The 12,604-nt window shown below is 36.6% G+C and overlaps 1 protein-coding gene across 2 annotated transcripts in view; it reads right to left on the reverse strand.

The window, feature by feature from the left end:
- nlgn2a (neuroligin 2a) overlaps positions 1-12,349 on the reverse strand; it is an 87,172-nt gene extending 74,823 nt beyond the window's left edge. For both annotated transcript variants that reach the window (XM_077588678.1, XM_077588677.1), the window contains exon 1: positions 11,743-12,349. The gene's annotated coding sequence lies outside the window, so the exon portion shown is untranslated. The remainder of the gene's footprint in view (positions 1-11,742) is intronic.
- Between the last annotated feature and the right edge of the window lie 255 nt (positions 12,350-12,604).

The raw sequence follows: 12,604 nt of genomic DNA on the forward strand, positions 1-12,604 counted from the left end.
ACATAAATAATAAATGCTGTTGTGCTTGGGTTTCTGTTGCATTCCCACATCTGTCTTTAACCGTGTGGAGGTTGTCGTTTGTCTTTGAGTGGTCTTCTTGTTTTTCCCCTATCTAAAATCGCTCAAATCAAAACCATCGTATTTTCACGACTATAAGGCGCACCGCATTATAAGGCGCACCCTCAATGAATGACACATTTAAAAAAAAATTCCATATATAAAGCACACTGGATTATAAGGCGCCCTGTCTATTTTGGAGAAAGTTTAAGACTTTTAAGTGCGCCTTATAGTCGTGAAAATACGGTACTTCTGAAACGAATGTTTATAACAATATATTTGAGAGAATATGCATGTTTTTTTCCCACATTGAAATTTGTCTATTGTATCTTAATATCTACTGAACATTTAAATATGTAAACTAAAGTGCAATCAAATTTGAAATGTAAATGAACCAATCTACGCTGATAAAAAAAAAAAAATGCAATAACTGCATTCACTATCAGTGTTCACCATTCACTTTCAACATAGCTGGCGCCATCTAGCGTTGTGAATGGGTATAATGTATAGACCCCGAATTTAAGACGACGACACATTTTTATCTCTTATTTCAATGCAAAAAACACTGACATATTCGGGCAAATACGGCAATTCACAAAAAATACTGTCTTATATTCGGGCCAATACGGTAATTCATTTATGTAGTGGATTACATAACAAAAAATTTATGAGAGACGTCTTTTTCGGATTATATGTCGCACCCGAGTATAAGACAAACCACCCAAATAAAAGGGAAAGAACACATGTATAAGTCATACTAGATTAGAAGTCGCCATTTTGGGAGGGCACTTTTTTATTTTATTAGAAACTTAGAACTAACATACGTTAATTAAAGCACATGTGTCAAAGTGGCGGCCCAGGGGCCAAATCTGGCCCGCCGCATCATTTTGTGTGAGAAAGTAAATCTTGAGTGCCGACTTTCTGTTTTAGGATCAAATTAAAATGAAGAGTATAGATGTATATTAAAGTTCCTAATTTTCCCCCTTTTAAATCAATAATTGTAATTTTTTAATCAATTTTTTCTGTGTTTTTAGTTCAAAAATCATTTGGTAAAATCTGAAAATATATTTAAAACAAGCTCAAATTAACTTTGTTTTAGATCTATAAAAAACTGAATATTCAGGGATTTTAATCCAGTTCTTTTAATCCATTTATAAAAAAACAATCAAAATATTATATCTAAAATGGTCCGGCCCACATGAAATCGAGTTAACGTTAATGCGGCCTGCGAACCAACCCGAGTCTGACACCCTTAAAGTTAAAGTATTCGTCGCAGGCCCACAAAAACTGAAAAAAAATGTGGTTTATATTCCGGAAAATACGTTAAATGGCATTACAGCCTTCAAATGAAAGGTTTGTTCAAAAATTTAAAAAAACAACATCATTTTTAGTGAGGAAAGGAAAGCACAAAATAAAATTCTATTATTTTATTTTATTTATTTTATTTTCTATTATTTTATTCGTTAATGCTGACTGTGAATTACGTTGCCAGCCATGGAAACACAAAAATATGTCATAATAACGACTACTTATCTATTTTGACTACTACTTATTTATTATGCTGACTAATTATTTATTACATATGTATTAATTAATTAATTTATTATTTATCTGTTTGTTTGTTTTTGTTATTTGTGCCCTTCCCTACTTATTTATTTATTACTTATTTATTGATTAATTATTATTTTTATTCATTGATTTATGTGTTTTTGTTATTTGTGCAGTGCTTGGTGAAGCTTTAAATCTCATTTTGCAAACAAAACCATTTTTACCGTATTTACTCGCATATAAGCCGCTCAAAAAGCATTTAATTCCCTTCCTTTGTTAGAGTTATTAAAACATCAGGGCTGTTTAGTGAATAATTAATATGCAAATCTCCCATAAAAGCTTCTTTTAAAAGGACCAACATTTATGGTACCGTATTTTCACGACTATAAGGCGCACTTAAAAGTCTTAAACTTTCTCCAAAATAGACAGGGCGCCTTATAATCCAGTGTGCTTTATATATGGAAAAAAATTAAAATGTGTCATTAATTGAGGGTGCGCCTTATAGTCGTGAAAATACGGTACTGTCATTATTTTCTGGATAAAAATTGAATTTGGTGTCTTTTTTCAAACATGAGTCTTGGAAAAAGAGGGAGTCGTCTTATATTCGGGCCAATACGGTATTATGGAAAGACAGCAAGTAAGAGCGATTTTTTTTTTAAACGCCATTGTCTGGTTGATAGTCTTATCATTCACCTCGGCTCACAGAAGCACGTAAACCATTTTTCTCCCACGCCTGAAAGAATCCCATTTAACGACGGTCGGCCCGCATCTCCTCATCTGTCTTGACGGACCTTGAATTCAAGCTTTGATCGGACTAAATGGGGCGGCGTTACAACAGTCGCCGAGACGAGACTCCGAGTCGATTAGCCCCCTCCCCCTCCCCCAAAACATATTTACCTTCATGCCGCAGTGACAGTGAAAAGCGCCCGAGGCTCGTAAACCGGCATGCGCGCGATTGGGTGAACGGCGAAATCCGCGGGAGCCACTCGAGTGACTTCACGCGCCCCGACGACACCTGGAAACCCCGGAAGACTTGGGGACGGTAGCGTCGGGTGACAGGATTTGCTCAGGGTACAAGGAAACAAGATTTTTCACAATGCTGAATGCGTAAAATACAAGACTCCACGGTTTCCCAGGAGCCATAGCAACAGCGTTACACTGCGTGAACAAGGAGGAATGCATCTAGCACCTCCTGGGCATGCCCGGTTCTCCTCAGCCCTGCAGGCATTCTGCATCTTTTAATCTTCATTCTTTTATATTGTCGGCCACGTGGGAGGAATGCAGCTTTGTCAGTTTTTTAGGTTATGGGGAAGAAAAGGGAGGAAGACGGAGGGAAATCCACAGCCTCGCAGGTTGAATTAGCATTCTAGCCATTGTACAAATTGACATAATGAAGCCATCCTCGGTGACAAGTTGGGAAAATAGCGGATTTTACCCACTATAAGGCGCACCTTTGGTGAATTTTCAAATCTGTTTTGTATATAAGGTGCACCGGATTATAAAATGCGGTAGTAGCAGGGGTGGTGATGGTGGTAGTCATGATATTAGTAGTAGGAGGAGTAGTGGTATTAGTAGTAGTAGGGGTAGTAATAGTGGTGATAGTAGTAATGATAGTAGTAGTGGTGGTGGTTGTGGTAATAGTAATAGTGGCAATAGCAATAGCAGTGGTGGTAATATTATTGGTAGTAGTAGTAGTGTTGATAGTAGTAGTAGTGTTGGTGGTGGTGGTAGTAGTAGTAGTATAAGTAGTAGTGGTGGTGGTAGTAGTAATAGTAGTATTGGTGGTGGTAGTAGTAATAGTAGTAGTAGTGGTGGTGGTATTGGTAGTAGTAGTAGTGGTGGTGGTAGTAATAACAGTAGTAGTAGTGGTGGTGGTAGTAGTAATAGTAGTAGTAGTGGTGGTAGTAGTAATAGTAGTAGTGGTGGTGGTAGTAGTAATAGTAGTAGTGGTGGTGGTAGTAGTAATAGTAGTAGTAGTGGTGGTGGTAGTAGTAACAGTAGTAGTGGTGGTAGTAATAGTAGTAGTAGTGGTGGTGGTGGTAGTAATAGTAGTAGTAGTGGTGGTGGTAGTAGTAATAGTAGTAGTAGTGGTGGTGGTAGTAATAACAGTAGTAGTAGTGGTGGTGGTAGTAGTAATAGTAGTAGTAGTGGTGGTGGTAGTAGTAATAGTAGTAGTGGTGGTGGTAGTAGTAATAGTAGTAGTGGTGGTGGTAGTAGTAATAGTAGTAGTAGTGGTGGTGGTAGTAGTAATAGTAGTAGTGGTGGTAGTAATAGTAGTAGTAGTGGTGGTGGTGGTAGTAATAGTAGTAGTAGTGGTGGTGGTAGTAGTAATAGTAGTAGTAGTGGTGGTGGTAGTAGTAATAGTAGTAATGGTAGCAGTAGTAATGTTGGTGGTGGTAGTAGTAATAGTAGTAGTAGTGGTGGTGGTAGTAGTAATAGTAGTAATGGTAGCAGTAGTAATGTTGGTGGTGGTGGTACTATATGATACGTTTATCATTTTTAAAGGGCTAGTGGTAGTATTGGGAACCTTGTAATGAATTTACATGTTAAATGTCAATCTACTTGGGAAACATTCAGGTTATGAAACCACTTCTGGAATGAATTCATGTTCTAAATTGATGTACCACTTTCAAAACAAACAACTCATTGAATGATCAACCAAACCAGCAAAATTTCATATTCACAATATACCTACAGCAAGTAGTACATGACCTGCATCTCCAAACGTGGCGATCGGCCTAATGGATAATAACCATGATATTAAAAAATATATATAACTAGTTATGAAAATTTCACATTACGAAACAACAAATCGATAAATCGCAACAAATCAAGTCGCAGAATACCACGTGAAGATCCTAAGATCCCCCTAATTGAGCAAATCCCGCGGACTCCGCCCCCTCGAGTCAAAAGAAAGGAGAGGAAGGAAGAGGGGGAGGGGTGACGCTTTTGAGGCACACGAGGGTGCGCTTTGTGAGGCTAATGAATTGAAGGGGTTGTACAAGAGCAGCATTGACCCCCACCCAACTTCCTAGCCGCTTCAAATGCCAGGTCGAAAATCTCCGGGTTTCTCCATTTCTGGCCCAGACTTCAGATAAATTCTGTTGAAAACCCACAAGGGTGCGACAGCAGCAAACCGCCGAGAGTGAGAGACGGGATTGGACGCCAGACTTTTTTTTAAAGGCCTTTCTGGAGGGCTAATTTATGTGCAGCCTGATCAATGGGTTAATTAAGTGGAGAGGGGAGAACGGGGGAGGGACAAGATGAAGGGATAGGTTTGGGGTCTGGAGAACGTTAAATCTACCAGGCTTCTGTGGTGGTCTTGAAGAGACCATTGGAAAACGAAGCGTTCCCGTATCGACCCGAATATAAGACGGTGTTTTTTTGCATTGAAATAAGACTGAGAAAGTGTCGGTCGTCATTGCATTTTTTCGTGTGGGTTTTCTCCGGGTATCCCAAAAGCATGCATAGTAGGCTAGTTGAAAAGTCCAAATTGCCCTTGGGTATGAATGTGGACATATATGCTTGTTTGTCTCATTATGCCCTGTGATTGGCTGGCTACCACTTCAGGGTGGGATAGGATAGGCTTCAGCACCCCTGTGAACCTTGGGAGGATAGAAATTGGTTTTAGAAAACAAATGTGAATTCCCGTACTGGCCCGAATAGAAGACGGTATTTTTTGTGAATTACCGTATTAGCCTGAATATGAGACAGTGTTTTTTGTGAATTACCGTATTGTTCCAAATATAAGACTGTTTTTTGTGAATTGCCGTATTGGCCCGAATAGAAGACGGTATTTTTTGTGAATTACCGTATTGGCTCGAATATAAGACAGTGTTTTTTTGTGAATTACCGTATTGTTCCAAATATGAGACTGTTTTTTGTGAATTACCGTATTGGCCCGAATAGAAGACGGTATTTTTTGTGAATTACAGTATTGGCTCGAATATAAGACAGTGTTTTTTTGTGAATTACCGTATTGTTCCAAATATGAGACTGTTTTTTGTGAATTACCGTATTGGCCCGAATAGAAGACGGTATTTTTTGTGAATTACAGTATTAGCCCGAATATAAGACAGTGTTTTTTGTGAATTACCGTATTGTTCCAAATATAAGACTGTTTTTTTGTGAATTACCGTATTGGCCCGAATATAAGACGACCCCTCTTTTTTTGATGTATTTGAGAGAAAAAGTGTGTTTTATTGTGAATTACCGTATTGTTCCAAATATAAGACAGTGTTTTTTTGTGAATTACCGTATTTTTCCAAATATAAGACTGTTTTTTGTGAATTACCGTATTGGCCTGAATACAAGACGGTATTTTTTGTGAATTACCGTATTAGCCCGAATATAAGACAGTGTTTTTTTTGGTGAATTACCGTATTGTTCCAAATATAAGACTGTTTTTTGCGAATTACCGTATTAGCCCGAATATAAGACAGTGTTCTTTTGTGAATTACCGTATTGTTTCAAATATAAGACTGTTTTTTGTGAATTACCGTATTGGCCCGAATATAAGACGACCCCTCTTTTTCGATGTATTTGAGAGAAAAAGCGTGTTTTATTGTTAATTACCGTATTGTTCCAAATATAAGACTGTTTTAATGAATTACCGTATTGGCCTGGATATAAGTCAGTGTTTTTTTTGCATTGAAATAAGACTAAAATGTGTCGTCTTAAATTCGGGATCTAGACATTATACCCATTCTCACCGCTAGATGGCGCCAGATATGTTAAAACGGAATGGTGAACACTTTAATGATAAATGCAGTTATTGTCATTTTGTTGTTTTATCACAGCAGATTGGTTGATTTTCATTTGAAAAACCAGAAGCTAATCATTTCCAAATGGGATTCCACTATAGTTTACATATTTAACTTTAGTTTACATATTTAAATGTGCAGATATTAAGACGTGATTGACAGTTTTGGCATGATTTGAAGGAAGCTTTTTCTCTCAAATACATAATAAAAAAAGAGGGGTCGTCTTATATTCGGGCCATTACGGTAACTCATGAACAAAATAGTCAATTCAGAGGATAAACCGGCCCCAGCGTCCCCATCCAATCCCAGCAGCTGTTTAGAAACGATACGCACTAATACACATCCCAACGAGGCGCTCTCGTTTGCCACCAGCGTGTGATCAAGGTTACACTTCCTTCGCAGGCCTAATTAGGCTGACAACACCCAACATCTTTCTTCCTCTAATGCGGGTGTGCAGTCGATGTGTTTTTGCGTTTTTTAAAGTCCTTTTCTAGGTAAGATGGCGGCGAGATACGGTTCATTTTTTTCATTTCATTCATAGATGTCAAAATTAATTTTGTTAGTAGTTGTGTGAGGACTGTGGAATGAATGAGAGAATTTGCATATAAAGTACTGCTCTACTTACGGAAAAAAGTTCTGGAACAAATTAGCGTATTTACTCGCATTTAAGCCGTTTTTGTTGGACAAAAAATGATGACCGAATCGAGGGTACGGCTCATATGCGCATAAAAACATGACATGCAAAAAAAATGCAAGTTGACGTCACGACAAAGTGGCACCGTTGCGTGTTAGGTGAGGTCATGACGCAAGTGAATGCCGATATGGTCATTTATTTCAAAATAGAGAAAAGATAAATAGATGAAACGCTAAACAAAATGAATTTTGACGTCTATGAATGAAATTCAAGAACAAAAAGTGAAAAAAAAACGTGAAAAAACGTTAATTTTCTGGTAAGAAAATGGTCATTTCTGCAATTAGAAAGCATCAGGTTCTCATCAAGATAGACTTTTCTTTTTTCAAAGTAAATAATTTGATATTTTGCATTTTCAAAGAAAGGGATAATAACTTTATCTTATGATATTGACCCTAATAATGTGCTTTTGATTCATACCGTATCTCAGAAATACCACGTGTGAAAATGTTTTTGAAATCATACTTTCTCGCATATAAGCCGTATTTGTAACAAACAAAAAAATGATGACTGAATCAAGGTTACGGCTTATATGCGCACAAGAATTACAGCCTTGCTATACTCTTTTTCACCAGGAGATGTCAGCAAATTAACATTGACTATTTGTTGGTTATTTTCTGTTTTGCAGTAAGAAAACAACGATTATTGGATGAATTAATAACTTCTTTATGATATTGACCCTAATTACGTGCTTTTGATTCATAGAGTATCTTAGTAATACCACCTGCGATGATTTTTCTTAAGATTTTCCCTTCAAAGTAACACATTTGTACAACCATGAATATGGAGGTGAAAATTGGGAATCAGATGGCGGCTTATACGAGGGAAATTCTCAAATTCAACGATATTTAAGGGCATTTTAGGGAATCAGGGGAGGGCTTATACGGGAGAAATTGTAAAATTCAAGGCAATTTTCAATGTGCGGCTTATATGCGAGTAAATACGGTAATTTCGTAGGTAGAGCTATGACTACTTATGGGTATGCGTGAGTCTTGATCATTCAAATTTGAATACTCTGACAAGATTCTATCATTTAATTGGGGTAAAAAAAATCCAGGATGGCGGGGGGGGGGGGGGGGGGCAATATATGTTCCCCGGTTTTTCCTCGGGTAATTCAAGACGTGACTCACGAAGGGCGCTGGATTTGGAAGATAAAGCTGCAGGCCAGGTAGATAGCCGCTGTAGTAAAGTTCAGCGCAAATCACTGACATTTGCGTCCCAGCGTAAAACCGATTCAGGCCAAAAAAAACGGGGTCTTCGTCGGGTAACATTTTGTCGAGACACACTCCAGCCTTGAAGTGGCACGTATTCACGCCGCGGCTTGTTTTGGGTATTCTCACGCTCGCTGTTGATGCGATGGCGAGAGTGACAACAAGCATCGCAGTCTGCTTGGCATCAGCTGAGCGCCAGAGTCCAACAGTGACACCCAGGCGCTCGTTTGTCACTGTCAGCCAACGACAAAACCATCTGCACGGCTTTTTTTCGGGTGCGCCCAACGTCATTTTGCTCAGACTTTATTCGTATGATAGACATAATTCACGGTAATATTTTTTCTAAACAAAATATGGTTTACAAGCGGCACGGTGGATGAGTGGTTAGCGTGTCGGCCTCTCAAAGAGTGAGGGTTTGATCCTACTTCCTGTGAGGAGTTTGTATGTTTTCCCCAGGCCTGCGTGGGTTTTCTCTGGGTACTCCGGTTTCCTCCTACATCCCCAGAAACATGCATGCGAAGCTAATTGAATCCCGTTGTTAAAATATAATGCATATTTGTGACTACTTATTGTGTTGACTATTTAATTATTTACTATTTATTTGTTTGTTGTTGTTATTATGCACTTTACTACCTATTTATGTTGTTGACTACTTATGTTGACTACTTATTTACATATTAATTTTGTGTTGATTATTTATTATCATTATTATTTATTGATTATGTATTTGTTTGTTGTTGTTGTTTGTGCACTTCCCTACCTATTTATGTTGTTGACTATTTATTTATTTATGACGGATTTATTGATTATTAATGTATTCCTTATTTATTATTTATTATTCATTAATTATTTTAAATTTATTTTTGTTTTTATTTGTTCACTTCCCTACTTATTTATGTTTTAACAACTTATGTTGACTACTCATTTATGTATTACTCATTTATTGATTATTTATTAGTTTTTTTTGTTATTGGTGCACTTCCCTACCTATTTGTGTTGTTTACTTATTTTGACTACTTATTTTTTTTATTACTTATTTATTGGTTATGTATTATTTTTATGTAATTATTTGTGTAACTCCCTACCCATTTATTTTGTTGACTACTTATTTATTTATGACTTATTTATTGATGATCAATGTATTACTTATTTAGTATTTATTATGTATTTTTTACTTATTTATTATTTCTTTTTGTTGTTGTTATTTGTGCACTTCTACTTATGTTGTTGACAACTTATGTTGACTACTCATTTATTTATTACTCATTTATTGATTATTTATTATTATTTATTTGTTTGTTTTTGTTATTGGCGCACGTCCCTACCTATTTATGTTGTTGATTATTTATTTATTTAGGACTTATTTATTGATTATTAATTTATTACTTATTAGTATTGATTGTGTATTTTTTACTTATTTATTATTTCTATTTTGTTGTTGTTATTTGTGCACTTCTACTTATTTATGTTGTTGACAACTTATGTTGACTACTCATTTATGTATTACTCATTTATTGATTATTTATTATCATTTATTGTTGTTGTTTAATTATCTTGACTACTTATTTTTTATTACTTATTTATTGGTTATGTATTATTTTTATGATTGTTTATGGGTTATTTTTTTATTTGTTTAACTCCCTACCCATTTATGTTGTTGACTACTTATTTATTTAGGACTTATTTATTGATTATTAATTTATTACTTATTTAGTATTTGTGATGTATTTTTTACTTATTTATTATTTCTTTTTTGTTGTTGTTATTTGTGCACTTCTACTTATTTATGTTTTGGACAACTTATGTTGACTACTCATTTATTTATTACTAATTTATTGATTATTTATTATTATTTATTGTTGTTTACTTATCTTGACTACTTATTTTTTATTACTTATTTATTGGTTATGTATTATTTTTATGATTATTTATGGATTATATTTTTATTTGTGTAACTCCCTACCCATTTATGTTGTTGACTACTTACTTATTTAGGACTTATTTATTGATTATTTATTTATTACTTATTTAGTATTCATGTATTTTTTACTTATTTATCATTTCTTTTTTGTTGTTGTTATTTGTGCACTTCAACTTATTTATGTTGTTGACAACTTATGTTGACTACTTATTTTTTTATTACTTATTTATTGCCTTCTCATTATTTTATTATTTAGTTGTTGTTGTTTGTATAACTCCCGACCTATTTATGTTGTAGACTACTTATTTTATGACTTATTTATTATTATTCATTGATTATTTGTGCACTTCCCTACTTATTTATGTTGTTGACAACTTATGTTGACTACCTATTTATTTATTATTTATTTATTGGTCATTTATTATTTTTATTTGTTGATTATTTATGTTTGTGTAACTCGCTACCTATTTATGTTGTTGACTACTTATTTTTTATTACTTATTCATTGGTTATTTATTATTTGTATTATTATTTTGTGATTATTTGTTGTTGTTATTTGTGCACTTCTCTACTTATTATGTTGACTACATATTATGTTGACTACTTATTTATTTATGACTCATGTATTGATTATTCATGTATTACTTATTTCGTATTTATTATGTATTTATTACTTATTTATTATTTCTTTCTTTGTTGTTGTTATTTGTGCACTTCCCTACTTATTTATGTTGTTGACAACTTATGTGGACTACTTGTGATTATTATTTTTATTGTCCGTTTGTTTCTTGTTGTTATTTGTGAACTTTGCGGCGAAGCTTTAAATCTCATTATACTTGTATCGTAAATTAAAATGAAATTAAAATCATATTTAATTCAATTCAATTCAACCACACAGTCAACACAAATGAAAAATCCGGAATTTGGGGTGAAATTTCCCCATATTTTAGATCAGATTTTTGACGAAAATACACTCGCACACACCAAATAAAAGACCCACCCCCCACAAAAAAAAATCAAGTCCCACTTAAAACACCCAAATCCATCGTCTCCGCCATTTCAGGGTTAAGCTTTGTTTACCTGACAGAAAAACAAGGTTTTTTTTTGTGCATATTTTGGACCGTTCAGGGCAGGTGAACCACTTTAGAAGGGGTCCAAAATACATTAAAAAAATGTAAAAAGCCAATTAACCCTAGCCAAAGCAGCCTTGGAGATGAGAACAGGGGTCTTCTTGTCCCCCGCTGTCATCTCGCAGGCTACACGGCATATCAATGCGCCCCATTCTTTGCCGCGTGCCTCATTTTTTGACGTGCCGGCTGGCATTTAGGCGCTCACCAAAAAATTCCTGCTTGGAAATGGAGTCGGAAAAACGACACCTGAAGGTGAGGAACGATGATTGTGTTGTCATGTGATGGGAAAATGTCCAAAAAATAGGATTTGAAGACCCTTTTTTTGTTTTTATCGGATCCTCATAGCCAACTGGTTAATGTCCATGTCCACTAAGACATTTTAACAGTGTAAATGAGTGTGAAATTGAGTGTGAAATCTTACCTGTTAAATCCGGATCCCCGGGTGCAAGCGGAGAGCCAGGTTCCGATGGATGTCCTTTCTTTTCTCCAATGGTGCCCTCCCTTTTCCAAAAAAGCCCATTCAAGCAGCAATCTTGGACGGTGACTACAAAAAAAAAATGTGCAAAAAAAAAAAAAGACAGCAACACTGCTCCCTATTGGACTCGAACCAACGACACAAGCGTCTGACCGCTCCACAGGCGTCTAAATGCGTCTCAAAAAATAAGACACGCGGGGGGGACAATTAGGTAGCGGGGTCCACTTCGGGGGCAATTCGAGGCCCGGAAAAGCCACGACAGAAAATCGTACGTGCACGCGCCTGCAGACGCGACATTCCCGGGGTGGAAGCTGGGCTAGCTCCGCCCACCGCGTCGTCGTCGATGAATTCTCAATCGGAAAAGCAGGAAAGGTCGCTAAAATCTAGATCAATTTCGGGCTAAGGACCGGTTCCGCAGTTTTACGGCTCGTCTGCCAATGAGGTGGGCGCGCGCCCCCGTCAATGCGCGTTCTCGCCGGCACGCCCCCGCCGCCGCCGCCGCCACGCACGCGCCGCAGTGTCCTCCTCCCGAACGAGAACAGGTCGCCATGGTAACGCTTGCCTATGACCTCAATAAGATGGTATGATCCAGCCTCGGCGTGAGGGGTTGCTTTGATTGTGGCTGGGATAGGCTCCAGCACCCCCCCGCCCCCGTGCGATCTTTGAAATGAGAAATAAATGGGGTTTACCGGTGTCAAAGTGGCGGTGCGGGGGCCAAATCTGGCCCGCCGCGTCATTTTCTGCGGCCTGAGAAAATGAATGACTTTGTTTTATGATCAAATACAAATAAAAATTATAGATTTATCGG

This window comes from Stigmatopora argus, chromosome 20 (assembly GCF_051989625.1).
Source record: "Stigmatopora argus isolate UIUO_Sarg chromosome 20, RoL_Sarg_1.0, whole genome shotgun sequence".
Taxonomy (NCBI): domain Eukaryota; kingdom Metazoa; phylum Chordata; class Actinopteri; order Syngnathiformes; family Syngnathidae; genus Stigmatopora; species Stigmatopora argus.